Consider the following 15,432-nt stretch of genomic DNA (forward strand, 5'->3'; position numbering starts at 1 on the left):
TTTTCCTGTGTTTAATTTCTCTTCTTTCTCACTCTCCCCTAGGATGTCCCCCTGAGAGATGGGGTTGGGGGGTTTGATTGATTGGTGCTGAAAGCAGGGAGGTTGCAAGTACAGAGAGATCACCTTACCCCAGATAGTTTCCATAGCAACAGGAACAGGTTGGTGGGAGGGGCACACAGATAAGGGCCCTACTTTGGGGTTCAGTACACGGTGGAGGTGAAGGCTGGAGTGTTTACAGTGGAGAGAAAGAAAAAAAACAGCCTATTCGGCTGCGTGAGGGAGAGAAAACATTATTCCAGATAGTTTGGAGGCTGGCCTTCGCTGGCCTCTCACCCTTCCCTCTTCCCTCGTTCATTATCCAACAACCTTAGCAGCACCATTTGTGTGCCCACCACCCCTCTTTCTGACTTCTGGCCCTTCTGGTCATTATTTCCTCTAGGGAAAGCTCTCCTCCTCCTCCTTCCTTTCTCAGCTCTGTGTTGGCTTCTAACCTGAAAGAATCAACAAAGCCCAATTCCTATCTCACCTGGCCTTGGGAGAGGGAGAGAGCCCAGGTTCCAGCTACAGGAAACTTCTGGCCCACCCTCTGGTCTCCCATAACAGCCTTCACCTGACATTGTTCCTCAGAGGGCTGGAGGTCACTGGAAAAAAAATCTGGGGAATCGCCAATGACCATTAATTAGTTCAGGATACACAGGAAGCCCCTGAATGGTGACCACCCAGGCATTGAACACCCTATTGTGTGCCCTCTCATGCCTAGCATTTCAAAGCGAAACTCACTAACGCAAGTATGAGCCAGTACTTCCTACTGAAAGCAAAAAGAAATGTTCACCCTTTGCTTTGAGGTTACTCCTCCTTCCCCAAGGATAGATCCAGAAATTGACTCTCTCTCCCCTTCCTCTTCCCTCCAACATCTCTTAGCTCACTGGCACTGATAGCCCTACACTGAAGGACTACAACATACTCGGGTGCACCCCACTGGGTTTCTTTAGCCTCCGTTGGTTTTCTTCGGTGTAACTGTGTAATGGAAATCTCTAGGGGTGGCTCATCCTAGAGTAAATGTTCCTCCAGTTCCCTGAAGGAGGGTACAGACTAGGGGAAAGCCAACTGGAGGCTCCCCAGCCAGGCCTGGCAACCAAGGGAATTGGGGGTGCCCTAGAAAGGCCCAATGAGTCACCCTGGAACTGTGACTCACAAGGGCATGATCCAAGCAGTGTTTTTGCCTGGATCTTAAGGGTCTTTTGAGTGCCCAACACATATGGGGACTTAAAAATTCATGTTGTTTCTCAACAAGTTAAACCTAGAGTTACTATGACCCAGCAATTTCACTCCTAGGTATATACCCAAAAGAACTGAAAGCAGGGTTTCCAACAGATACTTGTACGTGAATGTTCACAGCAGCGTTATTCACAATAGTCAAAGATGGAAACAGCTAAGATACCCATCAATGTATGAATGGATAAGCAAAATGTGGTATAGCCATACATTAGAATATTATTCAGCCATTGAAAGGAATGAAATTCTGACACAGGCTGCAATGTGCATGAACCTCTAAAACATTTGATTAACTGAAAGAAGCCAGACACGAAAGACCACACATATTGTCTCATTCCATTTACATGAAATGTCAAGAATAGACGGATTTATAGAGACAGAAAGTAGATTAGTGGTTGCCAACGACTGGTGGGAAAGGAGAATAGGGAGTGACTGCTAATGGGTACTGGGTTGCCATTCAGGAACATATGAAAAAGTTCTGGAACTACAGTGTGGTGAGTGGTTGCAGAGTATTATAAGTGTACTTAATGGTACTGAATTGTACACGTCAAATGGTCAATTCTCTGACATTTGTATTTAATCACAGTAAAAAAAAAAAAGTGTGTTGTCATGACACTGTGCTCCTTAGTAGCCAAGGACTCCAGACACTGGAATTTTCTGCATGTATGGTGACCAACCAAAATCACACTGGTTTTCCTGGGACCATCTCAATTTTAACACTGAAAGCCCTTAAGTTCTGGGGGCAGGAGGCTGGTTGCTGCCTCTCTTTGCACTGAAATCCTGCTTCCTCCTGTCTGGAACCTGAGATAGCATATATATACCTTGTCTGAGTCGTGGTTTCCTGCCCTGTGAGTGTGCTGTAGGATTAGATAGGATAATAAATAATAACACTAATCATAGCCAACAGATACAGAGCACTTACTGTGCTGCAGGCTCTGTTCTGCCCAGTGCTTCTAGCATTCATGTGAACCTCCAGGGGTCCTTGTCAACACACAGGTGCAGATTCAGGAGGTGTGGGAGAGGGCCTGAGACCCTGCATTTCTACTGAGCCCCAGCAGAAGGCAGAAGCTGCTGGTTCACAGACCACACTTTAAGTACCAGGATTCTAAATTCTCTACATATGTTAATCCATTTAATCCCCACAACACCCGATGAGAAAATAACTATTGTGTCCCCATTCTACAGACAGGGCCAGAGAACAAAGGAGGTTCAGTGACGCCCAAGTCACATAGCTGAGATATGGTGATAGAGCTGTGATTGGAACCTAGGGCAGCCTGGCAACAGGCCACAGTGGTAACCAGCATCCCTTTCTACTGCAGAATCAGCACCAGGCCTACTGCAAGGTGACCTTTCAAAAAACAGTACCTACTGTTGTTGTGAATTACACCAGAAGCCATCTTGTCCATGAGAAGATCAGTGATCTTTTCATATTTCTCACTAGACCACACAGACTCTAATATAGTTTCAGCTCTCATCTAATCTATGAGCAAGGACCAGCCCTTCCAGACAAGAGCTCTATGCAGAGTCTTTGTTTTCTCATCTTTGCTTTTCGGTAAGTTATGTGGGACTTCCTAGTAGCTGGATCCCAGTGACAGGCTTCTCTGAAACTTTGACTTTTGTCTACAATATGCAAAGCAAGGAAGCTCAGTCTCCCACCCCTTTATTCAACAGTAAGCCCCCTACCCTCCTTGGAGCCAAGGATGACTTCTGTGTATATATAACCCTCCAGTACCTAATCCAGAGAAGGGCAGAAGTGCTCAAAAAAAAAAAAAAAGAGTACCTGCCAGCTACCTCTGTGTCTCTTAAGTGTCAGTTTCCCAATCTGTGAAATGGAACCATTAATATTTACCTAGAATTCTATCTCACAAAATCAGACAATTAAAGGACAATTGTTTCGCGTTTCACTGAGGATCAGTGATTAAATACCTACTGTATCCCTAGGACGATGGTACAGCCAGAGAGAGAAAGAGAAAGAGAGAAATTTGAAACAGAAACCTTCCTGTCCCCCATCTGGCAGTTTTGTGATTTTTCACAGCAGATGGTTCTAAGGGAACCAGGAATCAAGAGGCAGACTGCATAACACAACTGAGTGTTTTTAGGCATTCTGACCAGGGTGTGGGAGGGAGCCCAGGACAGCTCTGTGAGAAAAGGGGGAGGACAAGCTTGATCTGGGTCTTGATCAAAGTCCAAGAAAATATTTGGATCTACAGAATGCAAGAGGTTTCCCAAGCTAGAAAAATACCAGGAGCTGACAGCTGTCACCCTGTCCCCTATAGACCCTGTTCAGAGTCTCCTGGATTGCTGTGGTCTGGGATGGAGTGGGAGGTTGGGAAGCTGGACAAAGAGAGGGCAGATGGTAAGACCTCTGTGGGCTGGGCTCCCGAGAATGGGTTTGTGCCAGAGAGGGGTACCCTGAAGTGGTCTCTTCCTGCCCAGGCAGAACCAGAGCCCCTGCAATGTTTTCGCACCCCTCCACCCTAGGCCTCCCACAGGGACAGCTTCCAAAGGTCTCCCTGAACCCATATGTGGGTTTTGGCTCTTCCTGTTTTTGGCTCTGCTCAGCAGCAGGGGATTTGAGGGGTGGTTGTGTGATTTGTACAGCTGTCATTAGGGTAATTGCACGATATTTTCCCAAATTTCTCCCAGAGCTTTAGGCTGAATTTCCAAACTTCCTGCACTGACAGGGGTTCTGGTGAGAGGAAGCTGCTGCCTCTGAGCCTATCCATCAGCAGTTGGTGGTGCCCAGGGTTAGACCGCCCAACTATCCCCGTGGGACCAGGCACAAGGGCACAAGGACCAGGGCAGAAGGGGACCCCTGGATGGGAGATGTGGTGGCTTCAGATATAAATGAACCTGTGTCTCCTCTGAAAGCAAACACACATTCTTATGACACCAAGATTTGAAAAGTTCCTTCAGTGTCCTCAAAGAAGGATGACAGACAAAAGCCCTGAATCCCATTTCTCAGCAGCTTATCAGCTCAGCTCTAATTATGCACAAAGTGAAGGTCTCAAGCTGGCTTAGGTTAGCGCCCAGACTGCTGGGTGTTAGATGTCAGTCTTTAGGGAGGACTCAGTGGCAAGCCAAACTCCATCACTTGCCTTGCCCTCAGCAACATTATATTTTTTGGTGACTGCTGTACTGCTGGCATTGAAAGAAAGTAGGGAGTTACGTGGGCCTGGCCCATATGGGGAATCAGTGCACTTTTAGGAAGACGAATTAATGAATTAATGGATGGCAGGATGGATGAACGTCAAGGGCAAGTTTGGATCTCTCTTGTGAAGGATTACCTCCCTCCCTTCTCAAGTGGATTTGCCTACCTGCTTCCCACTCAACCAGACAAGTTAACACTCTGGACTGGCTCTTCCAGCACACACACACACACACACACACGATGCAAGAAGGGGAGCAGCTCCTTTTGTCCACTTGTGTGTGGGAGCTGGAGATGAAAAGGGGCTTAGTCCCCAGATTCAAACCCTTTCAGAAAGCAAAAAAGTGCTAGGGACAATGTTCCTGGGATCTGGCTTTCCAGATCACCCAGGAAAGATTCTTTGCTGTGGGTCCTTTGAGCATGGAACAGTCAGGGAAATCACAGGAAGATCTGCTGGTCTGAGGCCTTGGGGCTTGTGTTCCCTCTGACCCGCTGGCTGGGAGTGGGATGTACCGTGGAAAGCCTCGTCACTTAGCATCTTGTCTGCTCTGACATGATGCCTCGGAGTAATGTAATTTATATTTCATGCACAATTGAAGCAGCTAATGGTGTAATTCTCCAAGGGGGAAACAAGTTGTTATAGTGTTAATTACATTGCAGGCATGTTCCCTCTCTTTTGCCCCCCAAGTGCTCCAAAGGAAGTTACTAGGTAGCAACTAAGTAAGTGTCCAAGACATAAGTAGCTTTGGTGGGCTCCACTGATGTGGAAGCTAGGTGGGAGGGTCCAAAGATGCCTTCCTCTTCTCTGCTGTGTTTGGAAAGGGGGAACCCTTTCCAGCCTGAGAGTGGAACTGCCCTGGGCTGGGGTACCTTTTTCTATTCACCAGGACGTGCTAGGGAGAGAGAAGAAGAGATGATATGTTTGGCAAAGGAAGAAAAACAATCAGAACAAACCAAGCCCAGCCTAGAAGTTGGCAGAGAGCACTGTAGAGTGTGTTGGTTGAGCATGTGGTCTCAGGGCAGACTGATGATATTTGAATACCAGCTCTGACATTGGTAAGCTGAGAACCTCCCAAGAAGATTGCTTCACCTCTGTTGGACGCAGTGTTCTCAAATGCAGGATGGAATAATCACCAGCCTCATAGCATGGCCGTGAGAATTAAATGAGTCAATATGAATGCAGTACTTAGAAGACTGACACATAGCATGTGTTCAGTAAATGTGAGTTATTGTGGCAAGAGGGAGGAAATGAAGTTAAGCTGTTATAGTGTTCTGGGATTTTCTGTGAAGTGGTCAAATACATATTTTTTCTATGTTCATGGAAGTAAAACCTACTAAAAAAGAAAAAATGTCTTGCTTTATTAAAAAAGAGAGAAATGTAGATTTTAAAGAACTGTAGAACTATAAAATTGAGGATGATTCCTAGAAAAAAATTTAAGTCAACTCATAAAAAGATGGTTTTTGAATTCCCAGCAAAAGAGAAAAAAGGTGGTAGAGGAAGGGAGGGAGGAAAGATCATTGAGAACAAGCATGGATTCATTATACACAAGTCAAGCAAAACTTACTCTGTATCTTTTTATAGATAAATCAGAGTAAGTCACCCAGTAGATCAGGGAAAAGTGATACACATAATAATTCTTGATTTATGAAAAGAATTTCACAAATCACAGCTTATTCTCATAGAAAATATGAACAAAATTGGGCTAGATGATAGTATAGTTTGTTAAATTATAGCTGATTGAATAACTGCACATCTATGTGGGTTTGAACCACACTTCTGGTACCCATTCTGGTATTAGTCAGGGTAGACTAACTGGTAAAACAAGTATCCCCAAAATCTCAGTGGCTCAAGCAACAAAATTGCTTGCTTACATCACAGCACAATGTAATCAGCAACAGGGGCTTTCCCCCCATATAGTCAATTTAAATATATGGGTCTTTCCATCTTATAATGCTGCCATCTTTAATTTCTGACCTCCAAGGCTTCTGGACAGGGGGCAAGAGAATCTTGTGTGGGAACTTTTTACCAGCCAGGACTAGAAATTGTGTACATCACCTCTGCCCACATTCTACTGACCAGAATTCAGTAATATAGGGACTATCTGGCACAAGGGGCTGGGAGATGAGAGTTAGCTATGCAGTTAGGAAGAAGAGGAAAATATGCATAGCAGTGAGCACCAGCAGTGTCTTCCATGAGTATCAGTGTGCATTGATGTCAGTCTTTAGGAAGGACTAAGTGGCAAGCCAAACTCCATCACTTGCCTTGCTCTCAGCAACGTTATATTTTTTGGTGGCTTGGATGAAGATTTAGCATATACCTAATTGCCCCTTTTGTGTGTAATTCATTCAGGCAACCTTACATAAAGGCAGCTTACCGGGAGTGTCCAGTGAGAGCCATATGGCCAGATCTTACACTGATGGGATTAGTGCAGAAATGGTGAAGAACTCAACACATCTGTAGGGGTTGAAATATCACATAGCCCATCTCCCCTCCCACAGGGAGCAGGAGGTCACTGATCTCCACTTAATGCCCTTTCTTCCATATGACTCAGCCACTCACAAGGACTCACCTCTCTCTATGTCCTTTCAATTCCTCTCCTCCCACCAACCAACCATCTAGCAAGCTTCCCAATGGCAGTTGCTGAGTGGGAGGGAGAGAGTACATCTGATATTTTCAGAAACTAGTGATGACCCCTGCTTAAAGTAAGCTTTTCACACCAGATCTCCTCGTATGCAAATTTGAGCAGTGTAGGGCTTGGCTGACTTTGGAGAGGAAATTAGGCTTGTTTAGCAAGTTTCCAGGTAAAGCAAAGCTGGAAATAAAAAGCTATTATGGTGGGTGAAAAACTAAGCCTTGAAAAGATTTCACTGGACAGGAGTGATAAGCTGAAGTCAAGATAATTAAATTATATCTGTAAGGGACCCAGTGGGAACAAGTCACATGCTTAGAAGGTTTAATTTAAAAGAGTGTGATGAAGGGGCTATTTACAGAGGGGGAGGTAGAGTTACAGAAACTCACAATGAATGGTGATTCATCCAGGGACTACCAAGAAGAGATTTCTGTGACCATTCCTAGGCCTGTGCCTTGGTTGCATGTTTGTGTCTCCCCAAAACACATATGTTAAAATCTTCACCCCCAAGATGATAGTATTAGTAGGTGGGGCCTTCAGGAGATCATCAGGTCATAGGGGTAGAGCCTTCTTGAATTGGGTTAGTGCCCTTATAAAAAGACACAAAACGGGTTCTTTTCTCTTTATCTGTTGTCCACCATGTGAGGATTCAGGAAGACAGCCATCCACAGATCAAGAAGTAGGACCTCACCAGATGCCAGATCTGATGGCACCTTGACTTCCCAGCTTCCAAAACTGAGAAATACATACCTGTTGTTTAACCAGTTCAAACAGGCCTAAGACAGCCTGAAAGGGCAATAGGAGTGAATGGCATTGCCACAATTCAGCATGGCAACCATGGAAGAAGGGCCACCAGACAGGAGGAGCTGTGGCTATAAGTAGAGAAGTGCAGCCACTGTCAATACTGTGGCCTGGAAAAGATATTTGAGGGGAGGATAAATACCCAACATTACTATCTTTCTTCACTCCAAACTCCTGCAGGTACCTCTCATTAACCACACACAACAGGAAGCCAGAGGACCAGAGAGCCCAGCGATGTCATCTGCAAAGTTCAGCCTCCTGAGACACAGAAGAGAACAAAGATCACAGAATGGATATAGAGGGAGAAAGGAGACTAACTAGCACAATGATGAACAGAAATACATATAAAATGTCACATTCAGCTTAAAAAGTCAGTTGCATAAAAATGAGGTAAGAGACATTTCAACATGAAATGAGACACATTTCATTTGAAAAACTTTTGAAAAGTGTGACTAGCTCTAGATTCTGAGGGAAGCAACTGTGGACACATTAATAGAAGCAAGGGGTCTCATTCAGAGGAGGTTAAGGTTTATGTACCCACTGTTTTCTGCCCTGATCAAATGACCTGGGTTTCTAAGTTAGGCTGGGTGTCATGATTTAGAAAGGACACTTATTTTTTTGCTGTTGTTGAAATTATTTATTTATTTTTTATTTAATTCTTGTTCAAGTACAGTTTTCTGTCTTATATTCCCAGCCCTGCAGGCCCCCCGCCCCATGCTCCCCACCTCCCTCCCATTTCCGCCTCCCACCCTTAGTTATTGTCCATGTGTCCTTTATACTTGTTCATGTGAGTCTATCCCCTTTCCCCCTCTGATTCTCTCCCCTCTCCCCTCTGCACCCTGTCAGCCTGTTCTATATTCGAGTGTCATTGGTCATATTTTGCTTGCTTGTTTGTTTTGTTGTTTAGATTCCTGTTAAAGGTGATATCATATGGTATTTGTCTTTCACTGCCTGGCTTATTTCACTCAGCATAATGCTTTCCAGTTCCATCCATGATGTGGCAAAGGGTAGCAGTTCCTTCTTCCTTTCTGCAGCATGGAATTCCATTGTGTAAATGTACCATAGTTTTTTGATCCAGTCATTGACCTATGGGCACCTAGGTTGCTTCCAACTCTTGGCTATCGTAAACTGTGCTGCTATGAACATCGGGGTGCATAGGTTCTTTTGGATTGGTGTTTCAGGGTTCTTAGGATATACTCCCAAAAGTGGAATTGCTGGGTCAAAAGGCACGTCAATTTTTAGTTTTCTTAGAAAATTCCATACTGTTTTCCATAGTGGTTGTACCAGTCTGCAATCCCACCAACAGTGAACTAGGGTCCCCTTTTCCCCACAACCTCTCCAGCACTTGTTGTTTGTTTCTTTGTTTATGATAGCCATTCTGACTGGTGTTAAGTGGTATCTCATTGTGGTTTTAATTTGCATCTCTCTGATAGCTAGCGATATCGAGCATCTTTTCATGTGTCTCTGGATCCTCTGTATGTCCTCCTTGGAGAAATGTCTGTTCAAGTCCTCTGCCCATTTTTTAATCGGGTTGCTTGTCTTCTTTGAGTGGAGCCGAATGAGTTCTTTGTATATTTTGGAGATTAAACCCTTATCTGAGGTATCATTGGCAAATATGTTTTCCCAAGCTGTTGCTTCTCTTTGTATCTTGATACTGTTTTCCTTAGCCATGCAGAAGCTTTTAATTTTGATGAGATCCCATTTGTTTATTCTTTCCTTTATGTCCCTTGCTCTAGGGGACGTATCAGTAAAAATATTGCTGCGTGGAATATCTGAGATTTTCTTGCCAAGGCTCTCCTCTAGGGTTTTAATGGTTTCACGGCTTATATTTAAGTCTTTTATCCACCTTGAATTTATTTTGGTGTATGGTGTAAGTTGGTGCTCGAGTTTCATTTTTTTGCATGTAGCTGTCCAGTTCTCCCAACACCATTTGTTGAAAAGGCTGTCTTTACCCCATTTTATGTTACTGCCCCCTTTGTCGAATATTAATTGACTGTAGAGAGTTAGGTTTATTTCTGGGCTCTCTGTTCTATTCCATTGGTCTATGTGCCTGTTTTTATGCCAGTACCAGGCTGTTTTGATTACAGTGGCCTTGTAATACAGTTTGATATCAGGTATTGTGATCCCTCCTACTTTGTTCTTCTTTCTTAACATTGCAGCTGCTATTCGGAGTCTTTTATGGTTCCATATAAATTTTTGAAGTGTTTGTCCTACGTCTCTGAAATATGCCATTGGTACTTTCATAGGTATTGCATTGAATCTGTAAATTGCTTTGGGTAGTATGGACATTTTGATGATATTAATTCTTCCAATCCATGAACCCGGTATATGTTTCCATTTATTTGTGTCTTCCTTGATTTCTTTCTTCAGTGTTGTGTAGTTTTCTGCATACAGGTCTTTTACCTCCTTGGTTAGGTTTATTCCCAGATATTTTATTTTTGTTTTTGCTATATCAAATGGGATTTTTTAGAAAGGACACTTATAAACCTGTACTCAGAGAGGCAATTGGCACATCGAGGAATCTAAGAACCAAGTCTAATGAGGAAAGGCTGAAGAAGATGGGGAGAAATATTTATGCTAGAGAGAAGATGCCTTAGGGAAAAAACTATAATTTTCTCCAAGCATTTGAAGGGAAGACAGGAGGACTCCCTTTTTTGGACATGCCCTCCAACCCCTCAATGCCTTGAGACTGTATGGCACTACTTCTGTAAACTCCCACAGCAAACTGAGTTTTCACATATTTTTCCCACACAAACTGTTCTTTTGCTTGTCAGTCTTTTCTACTAGCTGAGGGCATATAGTTTTTCACCACTGCATCCCAACACCAAGTTCTTGGCTCCTGGCAGGTGCTGAGAGAGTCTGTTCAATGAATGAAGTGCTCCTACAGGAGCCAAATGATCCCCTGCAGCAATGTGGAGAAGAAATGATACGAAGTAGGTAGTATTGGGAAGTATTCCTTCCAGTGTGAAGGCCCAAGACTATAGATTCTTTATTAACCTCAGTTTTCTCACTATCTCTCAGCTTCTCTGAAGACTTCAGGGGGTAGCCTATCTGTTGGGAAGTAAGAATATAGCAAGTTTTCTAAAAATGGCCATTGTTGTTATCAGTGGCATTTGAACAACTAAGGCTGGTGAAACTGTCTTAAGGCAGATCCCCAGAAGCAAACCCTGAGACAAGTATCCACATCAAAGCGACCTCTTAGTCAATGTTCTCAGTAAAACCCAGCAGAGGGTAAAGAAATGGGAGTGGAGAGAGTAGGAGCTAAACAAAGGTGAGATATCAGGTAAAGTCACTGGAAAGGTAACTTTGGCAACAGTGAAAGTCGAACCTCAGAACCCTCCCCAGGAGCATGGAGCTGAAGTTTTTACCATTCTCCTACACAGACACATCCATTGGTTATTGGTCAAGGACTACTCCAGGGGAACATAAATTCCCAGGCATCTTTGCTCTCTTTGCTGCTAGGTGAAGCAGCTGCAGGGCTCCAAAAGCTGGTAGGCTTGGAGGTGGTAAGGGGGTGATCTGCTACACAATTACAGAAAGGGGTGGCTGAAGGCCAACGTTGCCAGGGAAACCCCATTTACCTACTTCCAGACTGTGACCCCCAGACTCTGGTGATCCAGAAAGCATGGAAGCTACAGGAGCCATGTTCTCCAAGAAAACATCTCCTCCTCCTCTACCATGCTCATCCCAGTCTCTTTGGAGTGTGTTTATCCTTCAAGACTATCCTGGGCTGTTAGCAACTAGGACCTGCCAGTGGTGGCCCTAAGAACCCAAGGGGCCTGCAGAACTCACCAAGAACAAATTGGGCAAGCCTGGAGCAACACACCCTCAGCTGATTCTTCTGAAGCCATTTTTTTTCTTTTTTCTCATCTGAAGTTTGTGAGGAGATGACACCTTTGTGGATCCAGTCCCAACATCCCTTCTCTGTCTCCATATGGCATATCACTCTGCCCCTGTGCCAGTTTTTATGGTCTTAGAGGCAATCAGGGTGTCACAGAACACTGACCCAACCTTCTTCATGGCATGGTTAACTTTCTCGTTTTAAGAGGCTGCACAACTTTTGCTCAGGAACCCCCTACCCTGAAGAGGTGGCAGGGGAAGAAAAGATATGTCAAATCCAGGATCCTGGTGGCCTACATCCTAGGCATTTTTGATCCAGAATTTTGAGTTGCCCCCAGCACAGTCCCAGGGGCCCTGAGGGATGTTATTATTGACTGAATTTTTGTCTTTATCCCAAATCCATATGTTGAAGCCCTAACCCCCAATGATATGGTATTTGGAGGTGGGGCCTTTGAGAGGTGATGAGGTCATGAGAGTTGGGACCTTGTAATGGGATTAGCATACTAATAAGAATGAAGAGACAGGAGTATGTGGTCTCTCTCTATGCACCCCCACCTCTCTGCCATGTGAGGACTCAGTGAGAAGGCAGCTGTCTGCAAGCCAGGAAGAGAGCTCTCACCTGGTACTGAATATGGCAGCACCTTTATCTTGGACTTCCAGCCTCCAGAACCTTCAGAAATAAATATCTGTTGTTTAACCCACCCAGTCTGTGGTATTTTGTTGCTAGCTAAGACAATGTATAAAGTGGGAAGAATGCCGCCTGCTTTCAGGAGCTTGTTATTTTTAAGGTGCCATGTACTGAGGTCACATGATAACCCACAGGCTGCTTCAGGCCAAACCTAAACTTCACTTCCCACTTCTTTTTCCCAGTGTGGTCAAAGTGGAAATCCCCACACCTGCACAAAATTGATAATGGACTCTCTCTTGTATTTAACACCTGCAAAGTTCTCAGAACAGCACCTGGCCCATAGTGAGTGCTGTTAGCAGTGCTTGTGCCGCTACTGGTGACATTGTCCCCTCATGGAGTGACCGGGAAGACAGGGGCAAGTATTGGCACCAAAGAAAAGAAACTAGGATTTGGGGAAGTCAATAAAGTCAGTGCTAGGATTCAACCTTCATTTGCTCATTTAGTTAATCTCATGTAATTTTTGTGCCAGACATTGTACAGAGTTCTGAGGATCCATGTTCTGAGAAACATGGACATGATCCCTGCCCTCACAGAGCTTACAGTTTAATCAGGGAGATGAACTATAACCAATTAATCCCATTTTTTGTGCAATTGCAAACTGAAACAGTCTCTCTGCCAGAAAAGATCCCAACCTACACTTGGGTGGAAGTTGTCATGAGGTCATCCCTAAGAACATAAGTGGTGTGTGAGCTGAAATAGGGAAGGGTTGACTGAGCCAGAATTTCCCAACTTTTAACAAGCATCAGAATCTCCTGGATGACTGGTTATAACTCAGAGTATGGCCCCAACCCACCCCCAAAGAATATGATTCAGCAGGTCTGGGATGGGGCCCTCACATTTGCGTTTCTAATAAGGTCCCAAGTGATGCTGATGCTGCTATTCCCAAGACCCCACTGTGAGAACCACTGAACTAGCTCAAAGCAATTGGAGGATAGTGTTCTGAACTGAAAGAACAGCATGTGCAAAGATCCTGGGGGCAGGAAGGAGATTCTGAGACTCTGTGAGGCCAGTATGGCTGGAACCCAGTGGGTTGAGGGGAATACAAGAGGTGAAGGATGAGTTTGAAGATGTCCACAGGGGCCACATTGTGCAGTGCAACTGCCCCAACTTTGATTTTAGCCCAGGAGTGATGGAAAGCCATTGGAGGCTTAAAAGCAGGTAACTGCTGTGACCATATCCACCTGACTCTGGCTGCTTTGAAAAGAAAGGCTGTGAATGGACACCAGGAGGCTAGTTAGGAAGCCCCAGACTTACAAATGCCCTGAGGAGTTTTTGTCCACTGCCTAGTTGCTGCCACCCAACAAATTGACTAGGTCCCACATCCCTACCCTTTACCTGTTGAGACAGAAGCTTTTGTTGCTGCTGTTGGCTACAAGGAGAAGGTTTTCTCAGGGCCTAGACTTACAGAAAAGTCATGGATGACCTCTCTTTTTCAGGGGGTCTCTTTTTTGTGCTGTGCAATTTGGCATTTGTCCCAAAAGGTAACAAATTTAACACAAGAGGCTGTGTAATGTAGGTTTCTGAAAACATCAAAACCACTGCAAAAATCAGTGCAAGTTGACATTCAGAGTTTATTTCTAAAAATGGAGTGTTTGGGGAAAGATGAAAGTCAGTGTTTCTAATGGTGGGGGAAGGGGGTCACTTCTATGTGTTTCAGAACACATGTTAGAGGAGACTGGGTTTAGCATGATGGTTACAAATGGGATCTCTAAAGCCAGTCTTTCCAGATTCAAATCACAGCTCTGCTACTTCTTCATAGTATCTCCTGAGGAAGCAATTTGTCTTGCCTCAGTTTTTCCCATCTGTAGAATAGGGATAATATTACTAACTACTTCAAAAGGATGTTATGAGGATTTGTTGAGTTAATGGACATAATGTATGTAGAATTTATACACCTGGGATATATAAATGGTCAATAAATATATCATGATCATGATCATCATCATCAGGTGCATTCATAGAAATTTGGGGAGGATAGGTAGACCAGGTGGACTGAGGTCCCATATGTCACATCTATTTTGCGTTGCTTTTGATTTGTCTTTTGAGAACAGGAGAAGTGAAACTGAAAGCTTTAAGAAAATAATGTGAGAGGGATGGGGGAAGTTTACAAAGGAGCCTATGAATCTGTCCTGGCTAGTATAACCAGCATATCATGCTCCAACCAGAGCCCCTGGGATGTCTTTTCACTGCTTCTGTGTCCCCAGTCTCGAGGGTGTTTTCAGTGGCCTGCACATGTAGCCTGTCATTCCAGAACTGCCCTCAGGGTAACGGACCTCTGCCTGCAAGTATGGAGAACTTAAAATGCCTGGGACTCTGCCCCCTACAACTGCTGACAGATGACTGTCCCCTAGTCCCTGACTTGGGATGAGACAATTGAGAGATATAATTTGCCTTCCAGGGTTCCCCTACACAATCAGGCTGAGGCCACCCTCCAAGGACCTTGCCTGAAATCCCCCTTCCTGCCTTTGCCTGTCTCCCTACCTTCCTGATCTTGTCCTCACCCCCTTATCAGTTCCTTAAAGCACTTGCTTTATAAATGTCTTACATGTGAATACTCATCCCAGGATTTCTTTGGGTTTTTTTTTTTGTGTGTGTGTGTAACCTCACCAAAATGAGTTATTCAGAAGGGGGAACCAGTATGAGACTTTTATACCACCCATCCCAGATCAAGGGGGCCTTATCTGCATTTTATGGGTAGACACTAGTGCCTTCAAGTCAAGTAATTAAAGGAGGCAAGAGGAAAGAACATAGTCCCTGAAGCAGGGAAATGGCCATGGCAGCCCACAGACCTTGCTTTGGGGGTACACTCATGAGTGCATGCTTCTAACCTGCTTAGAGAACTAAACCCCAAGCCAGCAGACCAAGAGCAAAATGTGGTAAAAAATATATACAGTATGCCTGGTACGTAAAGCAAACCAGTCTGACTGCAGCCCTTGTTCACTGCCAGGCTGGGAGGACTAGGCAGGACAGGAAACAGGCAGGGCTGAGGGAACTGCTGGGTGAAGAAAAGAAAATAGTGTATCAAGTTGAGGTCACTGGCTCCATAGTTT

This window comes from Sturnira hondurensis, unplaced genomic scaffold (assembly GCF_014824575.4).
Source record: "Sturnira hondurensis isolate 20B ecotype Veracruz unplaced genomic scaffold, ASM1482457v3 Scaffold0008106, whole genome shotgun sequence".
Lineage (NCBI taxonomy): Eukaryota > Metazoa > Chordata > Mammalia > Chiroptera > Phyllostomidae > Sturnira > Sturnira hondurensis.